This window comes from Triticum urartu, chromosome 5A (assembly GCF_056163025.1).
Source record: "Triticum urartu cultivar PI428250 chromosome 5A, HENAU_Tu73, whole genome shotgun sequence".
Classification (NCBI taxonomy): Eukaryota; Viridiplantae; Streptophyta; class Magnoliopsida; order Poales; family Poaceae; genus Triticum; species Triticum urartu.
The window spans coordinates 540,514,023-540,526,851 of record NC_141877.1 but is presented as its reverse complement, the minus strand read 5'-3'; the positions used below and the strand labels follow the sequence as shown (position 1 = coordinate 540,526,851).

Genomic DNA, 12,829 nt, shown 5'->3' with positions numbered 1-12,829 from the left:
ACTAAGCAGCCCAATTATAATTTCGGCCCATTATTTTTCATTACCTACCGCCATGTAGTAGTCGGCCCAATTGGAATTTCAGCCCATTAAATGTCAAATCAGTCCAAGGCCAACTAATTTTAGCCCTCTAGATTAGCCCAAGTCGCATTTCTCTTGGTCCATGATTTTTTTAATTTAAGCCAATATTTTTTATAGAAAATACATGCTATGTAATTAAATAAAAGGAAATCACCAGAAAAATAACAATTTATGCAAAAGGAAAAAGACCACAAAAACGCAAAATTACACACATGTCCAGACGATACCATGTGCAGGAGCAAAAACACAAGAAACTTCAATCTACAAACAAGTGCCAAACAAGTGCTAGAGAACACCCTATGCTACTTTGCAGCCACTGCCTCCCAACGCTCAACAGACAGCAACCAGGGGTCATTCCCATGCCTTCCCGGACACAGATCCAGCCATCCCCGCCGACATCATCGAAGGAAGTCACCGTATCACCTCAACCTATGCTCCCAAGGACCGGTGCGACGTTGCCTGCACATAGAAAAATTGTAAGACTAACTCAAAAGTATGGGTTTAAGCATGGGTTTTCGTACATACACAAAACTGCACCAAAGGTAAAGTGAACCATGCATGTTAGCTTCAAATAATGGTATTTTTACTGTGACGACAATGCAGCACAAGCTAGCAACCAACAATGTTTTCAGGATAACATAACATCATGTTTGAAATATCAAACAGCAAAAGAAACAAAAGCACGGAAATGGATGATAAAGGTCCCGGTGCATATATTCTTTCCCTTTCTTAATTTCACAACACACATACAGTCGCAATAAAGAGCAAATCAGTTCCATGGTTTGGTTCTACATATAGGTTGGTAAAAAAGAGCTAGTCAATGCAAAAGGGTCCAATCAGTTAGCTAGTCATTCATAAAGTACAATCATGTGAAAAAAGAAAAAGAAGAATAACAAGCGGCCTGCCAATGATGGATATAGTATTATGAGATCTGAGATGTTCATGAAAACAACAGAAAATGATAAAATTGGACCTGATTAAGACCATAGTGAAATCCAATGATGGACAGAAAGGAAATCAATCCTAATATAGCGAGTTCCCTATTGAGTTGAGATGATTACATAGAAACAAATCATGTAACCACCAGCCAGATCAAACATTTATGGATAGGGAGAAAGTGGCAGCTTTCGTGCCGCTACTGTACCTTGGATGCGCAGCATTGGATGGGGATCACGAGCACACAGCCGCACCTGTACCCAGTTCCATGGGACCTTGAGAACATGTACCGATTGTTGGCCGCCGTCCTCCCTGCGGTTTGGCCTCAAGAGATTTCTTCCACCTCTTTAGAAACCAAAAAATGAAATGCAAGATCAGATCACAATTGTACGGATGGAAAAAAATATAGTCAATGTAACCTGTGTGCCAAGTCGAAGGAAAATATAAGAATAAATTGCAATATTTATTTCTCACCAAAAAAATAACAAGAAAAGATATCTAGTCAGTCCAATTTACCAAAATCTGGACAGTAGCATTCTGAGTATTTAAGTGAAGATGTAGCAGGCAATCAAATGAATATATGGTGAAGGTGGATAAAATGAGGCAATCAACAACTTAGGCATGGGGTCCCATTCGTCGATGGAGAGCATCTGCTGCTCCAAATCAAACAAACAAACAAATATGTTTAGCCCACCAAGAACGGGAGCACTAACCAAACAACCCCTATCCAGCAGCAATTTTAGGCAGTGACAGGTCAGCTAGATGAGTTAAAAAGTGAGAAATATGAATATTTTGTGTAAGGTAAACATAAAAACTTTTTTGGTAGGACTAAAGAGCTCTCGAATGTTCTGAAGTGCAAAGAATTAGCTATACTACCCAGTATGACTAGCGTCCGGCAAGCATTGACATGACACGTATGTCATTAACAAAATGATAAAGAGTATCAGGATCATGACGCTTTTACTGAAGTGGAATGTTTGTTCTTTCTGCTTTGTGGCTATTCTAAATAACCCCCTTCAAAACCTGAAGAAGAATAAAAAGCTAGTAAGGAGAAAATGCAGCAAACCAAGATGGCTTGGTCAAACGCTTCAACTAAAATCTAGTTGGGCTGGAATTTAAATGCAGTATGTATACATTGCTTGCACATGTCAAATGAGCGATGAATGGATTATTTTTGCAGCACAGAAAGCAAACACTCTATTCACAACAAAAGAAATTCTGGTTTTACACAGGTAATGGTTAAAGGTTGAAAGTTCAGTGGCACGGCTAATATAACAGTACAAAAAGACGCCAATTGTGGAATCAAATTGGCAACAAGATTTTTTCATACTTGGGCATGGAGAGTTCTATATAAATTGAACCAAGAAAATGGATCAATTTGACCTAAGCAGGACCAACCCGAAACCATGGTAAAAAAAACTTGAAGCTAGCTCGGTTGATAAATTTGTTACGGCTAAAACAAAATAGAAGCAAGGCCTGCACCATCCATCTCTCTCTCTCTCTGAAACCAACTACCCATGCATGTACAAAGTAAACTGGAACCAAGTCCAAGCTACTCCATGGATAGGATAGGATCAGATTGGACCAAAGCAAACTAGTTTGCTAGCTAGGCAGGAGCAGTGGCGGAGCGGGGCAAATTTTAGAATAAGAGCAAAATATACATGAAACATGGCAGCTCGGCTCATCGACAGTCGGTGGCGTGAAACAGTGTGCGACGCTGGCTCGGCGGTTGTGCGACGGTTAGCAGTCCAAACCAAAAATGGAAAAACAAGATTGAGGAATTGCAAGGACTACTTAGTAATCAAATTATCACAGATGAAAAGCATGGAGGCAAGCCGTGGAGACTTTTGACCGACAGAGCTTCACGTATCGGAAGTACGCGCATACAAAATCAATCAAGCTAGCTATGCACCTATGTGATGCGGCACACTAGAACGCTTAGTATTCATGGTTCAAAGAAAATTGCACTTTTGGAAGGGGGGCCATGTCCCAGGCTCCGCGAGTGGGCAGGGGGGAGGTAAACTAAAATGCTGCAAAGAGGAAGGAATGGTATTCATCTTACCACCACGGTGGTGCAGGGGCGCCGGATATGGCTGGCCGTGGCGGATCTGAAGAAACAGTGGGAGAAGGGAGGCCTTACTTGCTCCATTGCGGCGTCCCTGCATCTATTGAGCTGCAGCTGCGTGGCGAAGGAAATCAGGGAAGGAGATCAAATCAAATCGAATAGAAAAGATGGGCAAGGGCTAACCTTGAAGCGCAACCATGTGTGTGCTCACTCAGCTCTCATAGCCTCCATCGATGGATGGTCGATCTGGAAGGGGAGGAAGCAGCCTCCCACGTTGACATCCATAATGGGATCCTTGACGAAGCCCTCTTCTCAGTCATGGGAGAAAGATGGATAGAGAGGGAGAGGACGCCGGTTGTTGCCGTGGTGGATCTGACCGCCGCCTGACCCGCAATAACGGCACCGGCGTCGCGTGCACTAGGTTCGCCTTCAGGGGCGTCCCCGCCTCCGGGAACGAGGCTATCGTCGTGGCAGTTGCGGGATCTGCCCCTAGAAGATGGCCATGGATGGGGAGGTGGCGGCGGCCATGGATGGGGAGGATTGGGGATCTGGAAACAGTGAGACCAGGGGAGTCGGGGCTGACAAAGGAGATGGAAGAAGCCGATCGAGATCTACAGAGGAGTCGGGAAGGATGGAGTTGATTGCTTGCCGTTGGATCACAGAAGAGGAGATGGTCTGGATTTGCAATCCGTGGGACGGCTAGCTCAACCAATCACAACACGGGTTTTCCTTCACGCTGGATTGCCACATCAGTGCCATCCATCCATGACGATCCTAATGGTATATAAGAACAAAAAATATAGGCTTCGTGAGTCGACTCGTGACAGTTTTCGTGACGGCCCCTCTTTATTTGTCATAATGGGGCTACCGGGTTGGGGGGCCATCCTCATGTTGCGTATATGTGACGGATTTTGCGACGAACCTGATAAACCGTCATAATTTGTGACAGTTTTTGGGAACGTCACCAGAAATCTGTCATGGATTAACAGGTTTTTTGTAGTGTGGGTTGATCATCCTGCAGATGAATTAGTGCAACTTACGAACTCATATACTTCATCAGTGAAGAATATGATATCAATTTCATCAGATCAATTTCATCAAGCAATAAAACAGATAAAACACTATGAGGACGTGAGAAATGAAAATTCATTTCTTCATGATTAGCTTGCGTCCTTTCAAGCACATTCAGGTCTCCATCAAATTCTTCAGACGATTAAGTTCGTCTGGAGAACTGACCCTACATAAGAGATTAGTTCTTTTTCTTCACTACCCACATCTGAAGGGGTGGCAAAGAGTTCATCATTCTGCGAGCTCCATAAGAGAAAGGTGGCATAGATGCCAATCCACTTCGTTTCACATAAGAGGGATTAGGGTAAGCATAAGAGTAAGCAGAGAAATTCTTCGAGGACTTATGAACATAATGGTTTGAAGAATAATGCACGTATCCATAATCCTTAGATCTTCCCTGCGAAACAGACGGGTTAGCACAATGATGTTCATACGAGGACTTTGATCCTTTTGAGGAATTTGATCCACGTGAGGAGTTTGGTCCGTATGAGGACTTGGATCCATATGAAGAATTTGGTCCATATGAAAAATTTGATCTGGGGTTCCTATTTTTCACAGGTGGTGTCATGATGACATTCACCTAGAGATTGGGAACCCAGATTTTCTTAATAGGAGAACCGTTCCTGCAGTTAGTGTCAACATATCTAGCAAATACTTCACCATTCTGATTTTTAAACAGTTTATAGTTAGAGTTAATTGACTCATCAGAAGAATATGAAGATTCACATGTAAAGCCAAATAAAGTAGATGGATCCACTGAAGGTCCCTTTGCAGCAACCCATGAGGTTTTGGGATACTGCTTAGGTTTCCAGTAGGTCCATCAACATTAAGTTTCCTCTCAAAGGCAATACCCTCTTTCCTAGGGTTCCTATTGAGGATCCGCCTTTTAAGCACGTCACAAAGAGCCTGATGCCCTTTGAGGCTTTTGTACATGCCTGTCATATACAATTCCTTCAGCCCTGCATCATCAGTGATACTAGCAATGTCCTCAGATGAGGAATTAGTGATAGCAGAGATAGTTGAAGAATTTTCAGCAATGGAAGTATTTGAGCATTCAGGTGAAGAATTAGCAGTTTCACGTTCAATGCACTTCAAACATGGAGGAACAAATTCGTCCTGAGTAGCGCTGACCTATTGAGCAAGTAATGAATCACGCTCCTTCTGAAGATCTTCATAACTCACTCTTAACTGCTCAAGATCTTGCTTTCTTTGAAGAAATTCGTAAGAAAGCTTCTCATGATCAGATAGGAGAGTGTTATGATGACCTTGAAGATGGTCAAACTTGGACTGAAGTCTCTGAAGATTTTCAGTCAAAATTTTAGTGCAATCCATTTCCTCGCCCAACATATCATCGCTTTTATCTAGCATGTTTTGAACCTTTTCCAGAGCCTTTTGCAGTTTCACATCAATCTTAGCAAGTTTAGAATAACTGGGTTTGAGGTTTTCATCAGATTCATCCTCACTAGATTCAGAGGAGGGATATTTGAGTACCTTTGAGCCTTTTGCCATGAAGCAATAGGTGGGAGCGTAGTCCTCATCGCCGTCATCAGTAGTGTTGGGGAGGTCCTTTTCCTTAGAGTTGAAGATGGACTTGCTGACGAATGCGATAGCGAGGGCTAGGCTCGCCACGCCAGAGTCTGACTCCTCAGATTCCTCCTCTTCCTCATTTCAGAGTCCATTTCCTTGCCAATGAATGCCCGAGCCATCTTGGAGCCGCTCTTCTTGTGAGATGAGGACCTTGAAGGTTTTGATGAAGAGGACTTTGAAGATTTCTTCTTCTTCTTCTTTGAATCATCAGAACTGTAACCCTTGTACTTCTTCTTCTTTGATTCCTTTTCCCACTGAGGACAATCTTGAATGTAGTGTCTGGGTTTCTTGCACTTGTGACAGAGTCTCTTCTTGTAATCATGGGATGAGGAATCTGATCTCAAGTCATCACTTCTTGAGGATTTTCCAAAGTGACAACGTCTTGAGAACTTCTGAAATTTCCTCACGAGCATTGCTAGCTCCTGGCTGAGTTCTTCAGGGTCACCAAGGCTGCTGCCAGAATCTTCACCTTCAGATTCAGACACTGCCTTGGCTTTCAGAGCCCATGATCTGCCATAACTCGGTCCATAGAGATCTCTCTTCTCAGCAAGCTGGAACTCATGAGTGTTTAGTCTCTCGAGGATATCAGCGGGATCAAGTGACTTATAGTCTCCACGTTCTTGTATCATCAATGCCAAGGTATCAAATGAGGAATCAAGCGATCTCAGCAATTTCTTCACCACCTCATGATCGGTGATATCAGTGGCACCAAGTGCTTGAAGCTCATTTGAGATGTCAGTGAGGTGATCGAATGTTTGCTGAACATTTTCATTGTCGAGTCTTTTGAAGCGGTTGAAGATATTGCGAAGAATGTCAACTCGAGAGTCACGCTGTGTTGAGACTCCCTCATTGACCTTGGACAGCCTGTCCCAGATAAGCTTTGTTGTCTCCAAAGCACTCACTCTGCCATACCGCCCTTTGCTCAGATGGCCACATATGATGTTTTTCGCTTGAGAGTCGAGTTGCTTGAATCTCTTCACATCAGCAGCGTTGATGGTAGGAGTGACAGAGGGGACACCATTTTCCACAACGTACCAGAGATCATTGTCAATTGCTCAAGATGCATGCGCATCTTGTTCTTCCAGTAGGTGTAGTCCGTCCCATCAAAGGTAGGACACCCAGCAGAAACCTTGATCATACCTGCGGTCGACATAACTAAAACTCCAGGCGGTTAAACTAAAATCACACAGAACAAGGGAGTACCTTGCTCTGATACCAATTGAAAGTGCGTTATATCGACTAGAGTGGGGTGAATAGGCGATTTTTATGAATTCTTCACTGAGGAATTTACGGGTGAGGAAATTCCTGAGTGAAGAACTACTTGCAGCAGAAAAAGTGCTCAGAAGTAAACATAACAGAACATGAACATGGTCTTCATGATGAAATGAAAACAAGCACAGAGTATAGAAAGCATGAACACAGGATAAACAGAATGAAGGCAAACAGACTAAAGAAATTGAGCTGAGGAAATAGAGAAAGTCTTTAGTCAAACTCTTCAAACAGATATGAACAAGCACACACCACAGAGATGAGGAAATAGAAGGGTTGAGGAAATGGAACTAGTTAGCTCGGTGAAGACAAGGATTTGGTAGACCAGTTCCAACTGCTATGACAGTTATACATCTGGTTAGGGCGGCTACGTATTTAAACCTGAGGACACACAGTCCCAGACAAGTGAAATAGATGTGGTGCAAGTTGTGGAAAGTGCATGTGCCGTAAAAATGAAATCTTCCTATGGCATCTTGCACATTAGTCCATCCCACTTGCAGACCTGCTTCATCATCTTGATGGGCAGACGATTCTTGGAAGCATACCCTCATGGATTGCACCATGTGAGAACGCGCCCGGGCTTTAGCTGACCAAGACCTAGTGGAAAAATGAACCAAACAAGGGAACCTGATGTCAAGCATTGGGTGTTTTCTCTGTTGTATTCATTGCCACATCCAGACTTTGTCCCGCTGCTCGTGACACTATGTCCTATATGTCATGCCAGGAGGAAGGCAATACATGAAAGCGACTTCATGGGGAGATTAATGCATGCAAGATTACGTCCGCCCACAACAGATGAGCACTAGACAGAGTGGAGTCCCTCGATGGATCCCTCCTACGAGCAATGCAAAACTAATGGTAAATGGGGCTATATCCAGATCGTCGAATGTGGGGTTGATCAACGCTTATGCAAAGATATCAACAGAGTTTACCTGGGTGCTTCGACGCTGGTGTTTGCAGGTGCGACTGACCCTGCCTCCTTTGAGACTTTGATCTATCACGAAGCCATGGATCTTGCGATAGATCTCGTGCAAACTTGGAAGAGTCATCGCCTTGGACTACAAAGAAGTGAAAGTGCGTTATATCGACTATAGGGGGGTGAATAGGCGATTTTTATGAATTCTTCACTCAAGAATTTGCGGGTGAGGAAATTCCTGAGTGAAGAACTACTTGCAGCAGAAAAGTACTCAAAAGTAAACATAACAGAACATGAACATGGTCTTCATGATGAAATGAAAACAAGCACAGAGTACAGAAAGCGTAAACACAGGATAAACAGAATGAAGGCAAACAGACTAAAGAAATTGAGCTGAGGAAATAGAGAAAGTCTTCAGTCAAAGTCTTCAAACAGATATGAACAAGCACACAACACAGAGATGAGGAAATAGAAGGGTTGAGGAAATGGAACCAGTTAGCTCGGTGAAGACAAGGATTTGGTAGACCAGTTCCAACTGTTGTGACAGTTGTACGTCTGGTTAGGGCAGCTAGGTATTTAAACCTGAGGACACACAGTTCCGGACACCCAGTCCTGAACACGCAGCTCAGGACACTTAGTCCTCACCGTATTCCCCTTGAGCTAAGGTCACACAGACCTTGCCCAATCACTCGTGGTAAGTCTTCAGGTGACTTCCAAACCTTCACAGACTCGGTCACTCGACGATCCATAATTTCCTCTTGGATGCTCTAGACCATGACGCCTAACCGTCTGGAAGATGCAAGGTCTTCAAAGGTAACAAGCGTCGGATCCGCGCAGGATCAATCTCTTCAGTGATGCTCAATCACTTTGGGTTTGTAGGTGTTTGGGTTTGGGTTTTTCCTCACTTGATGATTTTCACTCAAAGTCCTCGGAGGATGGGATGCTCTCAAATGACAAGTGTCGGTTTCTCTCGGAGCAGCCAACCAGCTAGTGGTTGTAGGGGGCGGCTATTTATAGCCTAGGCAGCAGCCCGACATGATAAAACATAAATGCCCTTCAATGATATGACCGTTAGGTGGGTAGATATTTTGGGACAGCTTGCGCATAGCACAGCAACAGTTGGAATTTTGAGTATCAAATTCCTCAGGGCTATCATGTTCCTCACTGTGTAGGCCATCCGCACTGGCGAATTCCTAACTCCTCAGTCAGAACAAATTCCTCAGAGACCAGAAGAACTTCGTCTTTGTCACTGAAGAAATTTGACTGGACTGTATAAGATTTCCAATGTCTTCGCTCGAAGGGATTGGTAGATGTAGGATTTGAGTTGAGCATCACTTGAAGATTTTTTCTTAGTATTTTCTCGACCCCCTTTAACAGTACAGTGTTTCCTATAACTCAAGAAAGAGAAAATGAAACTACGAAAACAAAACTCTTCACGCTTCATGTTCCTCGAATGAATACCAAGTCTTCAGGATCACACCAATTTCTTCACTTTCAAAGTCTTCAGAAAGTTTTTAGAAATCCAAAGTTTTCAGCCGAAGAACTTTATTTTTAGGGGTCGACTTTCTCTGTAAATATCAAACTCCTCATAGACTTATAGACCTGTGTACACTCACAAACGCATCAGTCCCTTAACCTATAAGGCTTCAATACACCAAAATCACTAAGGGGCACTAGATGCACTTACAAGAAGTCATCAAGAACATCGAAGATGGCTTTATTGGGACGCATGGTCATATCATTCGTGAGATCAAAATAATGCCACCTGAATTTCAAGCTTACTTTTTTTGTCTTTCAAGAGTTTAGAACATTGAGGCCCATATCCTCGCTAAATCAGGCGCTAGGTTTATCTGTAGGGCGCCATCTATGGCTCCAACCTCTCATCTATATTTTATCCCCCTAAACATTATTAATCAATAAAATGGAGCATGTTTTAGCCTCAGAAAAATATCATCCAGAATTGATCTGTGTCGCTCATTTCTCAACAAAAAAAAATGAAGATATGTATGGTTCATTGCGAGCGCTAGGATATGTTTTCTTTGGCCAGCCCATTGGCAAACGAAAGTACAGGGAGGGATTGGTGGTTTTTGGAAGCTTTTTTCCCCCTGTTTTAAACCTTCCAAGAAATGTTCTGTTAGGTTTTTTCTTTTCCTCCCCCCATATTTTATCTGCCAATTTGGTTTCTTCTTCTTTTACCTCTTTATGTTTTTAATTTATTTATATTTCTTTTTAGTTTTCAATTCATAATTTTTTTAATTGGCGAAAATAATAATTAAAAAAACATTTTTAAATTCTTGAACTTTTTTTGAATTCATGAATATTTTTGAATTCAAGATTTTTTTCTCAAATTCATGAGTGTTTACTAAATTCTGAATTCCTTTCAAATGCGTGAACATTTTTTGAATCCATGAACTGTTTTAAAATATGTTTTTTTTAGAAAAGGAGGATGACCCCCGGCCTCTGCATCTGGGCGATGCATACGGCCACTTTATTAATTATTCTCACAAGACTTTACAAAGTCATACAACAGTAAGACTAAAGCCGCCGTCTAAGCAACAAACTGTCGCTACACGCCTATCCAGTTGATGAAGGAGCGCAGATAGCCTGGGCCTAATACCAAACAGACATCGCAGCCAAGCCTAACATCTAAGACCTGAGACCCCAACCTAGCCACTTGCCGGGTCTGGGGCACACACTGGTCCGGCGTGCTCTCAGAGGCTGCCGCCGCCAACTGCCACCGCTCCATCTTCAGAACTGTACTGATGCATCAACCTTGCTCGGTCCAGCTATCATCGACGCCACCACGGTGCCCAACGGCACCTCCTCCCTGCGCGCAAACAGCTGTACACGTCGTGGTCGTCACTGATACACTTCAGCGCCATGCTGCCACGTATCACCAGCCGACACAGCTTGAAGCCCTTGGAGGATCTGTCGTGCGTAGCACCTGCCGACCAGGCATGACCAAGCGTAGCACCTGTAAGTCAGGCATGACTTGACATCTCCACCGAAGCTCCGTGCAAGACGAAGCCGCTCCACCTCCTACCTCTGACTTCCAGCGCTGCTCCACAAAACGACGCTCCCAAGAGAGAAACGACACCGCAGTGCCGCCATCGTCCGGTCTGGAACACCAGATCCTAGGGTTTTAAAATATGTAAACATCTATTAATTCATGTATCTTTAAATTTGCGAACATTTTTTAAAATTCATGATTATTTTTAAAATTTGTAAAAAGAATTTTAAAATTTAATATATTTTTAATTCATGAATAGTTAAGAAGACAAAAATCAAATTATTTTTTGACTAAGAAACCTGAAAACCCGGTTGAACAAGAATAAAAAAATGATGCTTTATACTGCATAGTACTGCAGTGGATGGATAAAAATATTGCCGTTAGCTAGATCGACCCGAGTGCAGTAGACTTGAAGCGAAGAAAATGACTGCTGGCTGGACAGACTTCAGTGAAGTTTGTGTAGGTTAACCAGCGAAAAAAAATCACTGGTAACTGGCCTGGCCCATGTAGCGAGCGAGTGGGCGACTCACTGGTACAGCTCGCAAAGAGCGATACATATTACCTCCTGATCTCATCGCCTAAAAAAAGTCATCTCTTCAAAACTTGTGAACACCGGTCAAACTTACCCTGCGGGGTTACCTCACGTCGCAGATGCCAACACGAGGTTATTTTGGTGCGATTTTCTCTTTTGATAAGGTGGGTGGTCTATGTTTAAAAAACTATCGAACCGAAATATCTGTTGAACCAAGCATCCAATTTACGAGTTGTTTTTACTAAGTTCGCCGTTGATACTTTGAAACTAGATTCTGTTGGTAGGTTTCGATAAACATGATCTACTTTCCATCTAGGTCAAAATCATGATTCTGAATTGGATCAGAGCTATGATGGTAGGATCAGAAATCGTAGAATGTTAACCATCAAAGTCGTAAAAACATAGATTGTACTAACCAAAATCGTAGAATCGGAGTGGTTAGTTTGGATCGTAAAGTCGTAGAATCGTTCAATAGAATTGCGATTCTGACAACCTTGCTTTCCATCTAACATATGTGTGCTTCCCCATGTTGGTATTTCTTGTGTGTGTGTACTTACTATCTTTGTGTACTCTCACGTTAGTGTGCTTATTTACTCATAAATTAGTGTGTGTATCTCCCATATTGTATGCGTGTGTGTATTCCCCATGATTTCGCATGTGCCCTTTTGAGTGTTTGAGATGTGTACAACTCCCTTATTTTGGGAAGGAGGGAGTATTTGTGCACCTTGATGAGTATTCCACATATACACTGATGTGTGCTTACGTACTAAAGTTAGTCATCTTTTTAGTCAAACTATATAACGTCAAAGCATGCTGCATGCATGCTCCCATCAATCAAACTAACAGCGTCGCCTGCTGGAAGTACATTGATTAGCATATCACTGGGCGGGTCCAGGAATATTAAACCCGATGGATTCCAGGCTCCAAGGACAGATATATTCGTCCTGGGAGCAAAGCCAACACTGTTTCACTTACCCACTCACTAGACTATAGCTAATAATCGAGCTGACACATGACATGCATAGACACCTTTCCTCGGCCGTTGCAAGCAAGCGCCAAGAGGTACTTTCTCTACGTTGCTAGGCGCCAGCCGCTGCCGGCCAACGGCAAGGACAAGCCCCATGTGGCCGGTCATGCCCGACGCCGGCCGGTGCCGACGATGCGCATCCCCGGCCGCTCCACCACCCGCCGGTAGGGGTACGGCGGCCACTGTGAGCGCGCGCGGCGGGGACGCCATGGCACAAGGAAAATGCAGGGTCGATCTGTAGATTCAGCTGCACAGTTGCGCGGGCTGCAACGGATGAGATCTGGTAGAGATCCGATTCGGACGACTGGGCGATCAATGATTCCCCCGGAAAAGGCCGGCCG

General features: G+C 43.4%; 1 long non-coding RNA gene across 1 annotated transcript; it reads right to left on the bottom strand.

Annotated features, from left to right (window-relative positions):
- Nucleotides 1-300: 300 nt before the first annotated feature.
- Nucleotides 301-3,642, bottom strand: LOC125556596 (uncharacterized). The gene is made up of 4 exons (XR_007305144.2): nucleotides 3,263-3,642; nucleotides 3,077-3,193; nucleotides 1,223-1,359; nucleotides 301-537 (listed from the first exon to the last, which is right to left on the bottom strand). It is a non-coding gene; the product is annotated as an uncharacterized LOC125556596 (long non-coding RNA).
- Between the last annotated feature and the right edge of the window lie 9,187 nt (nucleotides 3,643-12,829).